Source organism: Herpailurus yagouaroundi, unplaced genomic scaffold (genome assembly GCF_014898765.1).
Source record: "Herpailurus yagouaroundi ecotype Mexico unplaced genomic scaffold, PumYag 28, whole genome shotgun sequence".
Taxonomy (NCBI): domain Eukaryota; kingdom Metazoa; phylum Chordata; class Mammalia; order Carnivora; family Felidae; genus Herpailurus; species Herpailurus yagouaroundi.
Window position 1 is genome coordinate 12,733,615 of NW_024412376.1, and position 6,007 is coordinate 12,739,621.

Here is a 6,007-nt window from a genome sequence, read left to right on the forward strand (position 1 = left end):
CCTGGCTGAAGTCGGACGCTTAACCGACTGCGCCACCCAGGCGCCCCCTGAGCCTAATTCTTGTCTTACAGGGAAATGGAGGATGAAGGGATTTTTTCCACTCACTCAGAGCTCCAAGCTTTCTTTGTTCTGTTCTCTTCTCCCCTTTCGTGAGGCTCCTTCCTTATGCTTCCAGAGCAAGATCCCAGTTGAGTAACCTGTACCTAACTATGTTTCTTCTCTTAGGGGAATTTTTAAAAGGTGGTAACATCAATTAATAGCATTTTGGGGCTCATAAGCCAGTGAATGATGGATGTTTGGGGAAGACAGAGGATGTTTTCCTGGCACTTCTGAAATTGTGCTCGATTTACATAGGTCTTTGACTTCTACTGGAGAGTGTGGATTCTATGGGAGAACAAGTGTGGGTTTTAGAGCCAAGACAGATGTGAGACCACATACTAGTTCTACTACCTATGTACTTTGGTCTGTTTTACATACAATACAAGGGATGATGATAATGCTGGCATCATAGGACTATTGTTTACTGAGAGCACATCTGTACTGCTCTATCTTTCTGCCTTCTCTTTGAAGATGGGCCCAGAGATGATTGGGCTCCTTTCATCGTCTCCTCCACCCCAGAGAAAGGGGTCAGGGAAGCAGGCAGGTGAAGTGCAGTGTCACATGCTGTGTGACCCATGTCAGCCCCAGTCTGAGCAGAAGGGAAGCCTAGGGAAGGATTATTTCATGATGTATCCTGTAGTTGACCCACAATCTGACTGAACACGCATTGTAAAAATAGCACATTATGAAACAGGGAGAAATACAGCCATGAATTCCTTCTGAATTCTGGGGAAAGATTTTGAATCCTGAGGATCTCAGAAGCTCCAACAGAAACACAGCTCTGCCTCCCCCCGGTACACTGGCAGTCTGGACCCCATTGTATGTGAAGTCGTCAGAGATGAGAATCTTAGAGCTAAAAGATAAGGAAACTGAGGCCCAGAGGAGTGAAGCATCTTGCCCAAGGCTGCACAGTTACTAAGTGGCTAGAAGTCAAAGACAAAAGGGCTGTACAACTGTGTAGGAAACCAGAGTTGGGTACAGATGAGAAGAAGTAGAATTCTATGTTGGGAAACTGTAGAGTCTGTTGACTTGCTTTCTCCCTGGGCCTGAGCCCAGCTCTGACAGAACCTCAAACTTTGGAGGTTCTCTTTTACAGGGATAATAGTTATATCTACTTCAGAGAGTTATTGTCAGGATTAAATGACATAATGCATAAAAACAACAACAACAACAACCACAGTGCTCCATCATAGTAAGGGCTAAACAAATATTAAAGACCTTCTTTTTCAACTTAAAAAAAAAAGGTAGCTATTGGCAAAGAAAGACTGTTAGTATAATTTGTTATTAATGAAGCCAGATAAGTTCCTCAATGCCTTATGGTAATAGCATACCATTAATTTCCAAGAAGGCCAATTGTAACCACATTTTCCAAGGGTCTAAATAACTCTATTTCCTTTGAAGACCTGAGCCTTAAAGTTAAGGTCTGTTTTCAAGTAAGGGCCAATCTACAAGATCTACTTCATCATTTCACTTCTGGTACAAATCTGTTAGCAGGAATAAGAGGAGACACTAAAGACTTCAGTTGTAGATGTGAAGCTCTTTGGGGATGTCTGGGAGGGACAAGATGAAATTTGATGTAATGGAACAGCACAGACTGAGTGAGAGAAAGGGCCAGTTTTTAACACTCTAAAGGGAGAAACAGTGAGAAGCACCCTTAGAAATCTTACTAAATAATGTGGTCCTAGACCCTTCATTTCTGGCAATAAGAAACCTGAAAACCTCCTAGAAGTCAGTATCTAAAATTTTCAGATAAGATATATGAATATTCTTCTAATGGCATAGCAGAGCTCAAAGGAAATAAATATAACTGGACCAGAAATAAAAATCTAGCTATGTGCTGTTTGAAAGAGATGCATAAAAACATGTTAACAAAAGGGCTGAAAGGAAAGGATGGGAAAAGAAATAACAGGTAAATACTAACTAAAAGAAAACTGTGTAGTTCATTAATGTCAGATAAAATAGACTTGAAGACAAAAGACTTTACTGGTGATTAAGATGCTCTCCACATAATAAACAATGTAAGAAGAAGAATTAAGTAGAAGAACAGTTTTAAACTTGTAGGCCCCTAGAAACATAGCTTCAAAATACAACGGCAAAAAAAAAATAATTTTAGGAAGAAAAAGACAAATTGGAAATGATAGTAAGAGATTTTAAGGTAGCTCTCTTGGTAATTGATAAGAATAGTTGGAAAGGATATAGAAGATTTGAACTATCAAGCTTGCTGTAATGGACAAGCTTGGAAATCCCTTACCAGTAATTAGAAAAAGCACAATTTTTTGGAGTGTACATGGGACATGTACAAAACTTGATCATGTAGTAGCCCACAAATGAAGACTGAACAAATACTATGATATGATGTCATACTGATTGTATTATTTGACTACAATATAATTTAGTGAGATATCATTACCAGAAAAAAAAAAAATCCACTTGCTTCTTCCCATGTGTTTGGGAACAAAAGACATTTCTAAATTGCTCACTGGTCCAAGAATAAATCATATTGTAAAATATTAATTATTTGAAATAATTAATTAAAATATCAAGACCTTGTGTCTTGCAGTTATTAGAAGTGCTTAACGGAGACCTTGGTATTAAAATGCTTATATTAGTAAAGAAGAAAGACCAAAGATGAGTGATCTAAGTGTCCAATAGAAAAAGTTAAAAAAAAGGAAAACAGAGTAAGCCTAAAGAAAGAATGAGAGGAGAAGAAAAGGAAGGACAGGTGGTGAGATTTCCCCTCTAATAACATCTGGAATAGATTCATGGCTATTTAATGGATGAGGAGAAAAATCCCCCATGCAAATACCTTTCCATCTCAACAGAATGTATAGTCTTTCCCCTCTGAAGGCCCTTCTCACTGAATCTGTGCCATCTTTGCTGCAGACTGAAACTGTTTTGTTCATCTCTATAGCCTTCACATCTAGCATAGGTGCTCAGCAATTCTATCCAATGACTTTGCTTCTTCGTATTTCTGTATTTGCCCCTTTTGCTAGACTGCGAGCCCTTTGAGGCAGAGATGATATCTTTCTCATCTCTGCTCCCCAAAACATGTAAGCCAGGATCTTGTGCAAAGAAGGTACGTGATATTTAAATGTGTTTGAAGTTGAATTGTTTGCAGATAGAGCTTTAGCTTATAGACCGGGAGAAAAATGGGAGAAGAAACATGGAAGTGATTTCTGACTCTTCCAGACTTGGGAATCTGTTCATAAATAGGTTACTGTTGACCTTAAACACAGAAAGGAACTTTCCCAATGTGTGGGCATTATTTTGTGGCTTCTTAAGAAACAAAAACAAACAAACAAACAAACAAACAAAAAATGCCTACGCCCTCCTCCATTAGAGAGGGAACACATTCCTTTCTGAGTCCTGTCTGTGGTGAGAATAAATAAGGAATGGTTGAGGTAGAAGACTTTGGAGTCTTTCTACCTAGGTTAAATATCTCTGCTGCTGTATTTATTATCATGGTAAAATATACATAATATAAAACTTACCATTTTAACCATTTTAAATTGTGCAATTCAGTGACATTAAGTGCATTCATAATGTGGCACAACCACTACCACTATCTATTTCCAAACATTTTTCATTATCCCAAACAGAACCTCTGTCCCCACTACTTTCTAACTGCAATTTTGGTCAAGTTGCCAGTTTCTTCATCTGTGAATTGAGGCTAATCATATTATCTACTGAATAGGATTATTATTTGGATTAAATGATGTAGTGCATGAAAACTGTTTAGCACAGTGCCTGGCACTGTGTTTTACTGAGTAAGTACTCAGTAAGTGTTATTATAGAAGAGAGCAACGGGAAAGGAAATTCAAATCATTTCCAGCTGGGAGGGGACTTGAGTAGGGCATACTTGGTTCCCAGAAAGCATGCTGGACCATGTCTTGATGGAGCTTGACTAGAACTACACCTGCGTGAGTAACTCGGCAGGCTTGAGAGGTGTGGGGCTGGAGGAGGTTATCTCTGAAATTCCTTCCACCACCAACACTACATCTGGTATGTCATGGGAACTCAAGAAACACTTAAGTAAGTAAATGAATGAACACATACGTAAACATTTCAATGCTCAAAGGGAGGATAGAGATCATCTAGTCTTTGTTGTCAGTTTATCAATGAGAAGATTCAGAGAAGTAAACTGACTTATTCCAGATCACACAATTAGGGATAGAGCTGTATTTAAAGAGCCAAGGTTCTTAGGCGTGTTGTGCAATCTTAACTTGAACCAGAATCCAGAAAAATAGGAGAAAAACCTGAGAAAACCCAAAAGGCCCATACAATGCCTAATTTAGAGTCAAAACCTGCAAATGTTCAATGTCATTTTCCCTGATCTGACTACACATTTGATCCAGAGTGTTGCAGATAATGGCTTTTCGTTAAGGAGAGAACATTTCCTTCTATTTCAGGGGCAATGGTCATTCTAGTAAAGAGGATCATAGAAAATAACTATTTTTAAAACCACAATTCTTAGAATGAGGAACTTTTAAATTTTTTTTTCAACATTTATTTATTTTTGGGACAGAGAGAGACAGAGCATGAATGGGGGAGGGGCAGAGAGAGAGGGAGACACAGAATCAGAAGCAGGCTCCAGGCTCTGAGCCATCAGCCCAGAGCCTGACGCGGGGCTCGAACTCACGGACCGCGAGATCGTGACCTGGCTGAAGTCGGACGCTTAACCGACTGCGCCACCCAGGCGCCCCAGAATGAGGAACTTTTAAAGACCCAAAATAGCCTGCATACTTGAACCTCCCTCAGCCTCAGTTTTACTTGTCCAAGATGGATAATAATGCTTCACAAAGCTGTGAGGAGAATGAACTGAGGTAAAGAATGTGATGGTGCCTGGCATATGGGTGGCACTCAGCAAATATTTGTTCCAAGCAAAGGGGGATATTATTGATGAAGCACACTCTCCAGCCCTATCAACAGCCCACTTGACCCCGCCGGGAGGATTTGCCGGTGCTGTATACACTTTGTTTGCTGTGTGACCGGAGAAATCACCTCGAGGGAGGAGGTTGCCATTAGGACTGGAACAATTTACGGCAAACACGTGCTGCTGTTTTGCTGCTGTGCCCCAGATTGCAGTTAGTCAGAAATGGCTTCCCATGCTTACTGGAAACATCCAGAAGGGTCTCAGTGACACTAATGCTGTGGTTACAGGTTTCAGGGATACAGGTCACTTGGCATAGAGGCAGTCATCTTATACCCATGTATAGCAATGGGAAGAATCCTGCACTGGAGATCAGAACACTAGGTTCTAGACCTGGCCATTTACTAATTCTGTAGTCTCAGGCAAAAGTCTTCACTTCTTTGGACCTCAGGATCCTCTTCTGTGAAATAAGGGGCTTGGAATGCATGATTTCTATGACCCCCTGCAGCCTGAAAACACAACATTCTATCTATTTATTCCACTTATAGCTTTCCAAGTATTGCTGCTCAGTGAAAATATGAGTGCCCATATATGTGTACAATTACATACGCGCGCACACACACACACACACACACACACACATCCTCTTACACCCAGAACCTTCACTTAGGAAAACAGCACAAAAACCTAATGCCCCAGTGAATAGCCATCTTACTCACCACCTTTAGAGTGACATAGCCCAGCTGCTTCTGGACTAGAACCTCATCTTCCCTGTGACTCGGTGCTTCTGCTGCCAAATGAGGTAGAAATGGTGCAATCTGATTTCCACCCCCTAGAGCAACTGCTGCTGCTGCGGCTGCTGCAGCCGCCCGCCTTTTTTGACCATGGATGCTGCATCAGCACAGAAATGCTGAGCACAGCACATTTCTGAGCTTTGGGAGGCAGACCGGCTTGCTGCAGAGGGAAATGGGTTTCCATTCTTCCAAGGGCTATTTCCACCCAGTGAGTTTTAGTGGTGGGAGGAAATTTTGTTTTAAA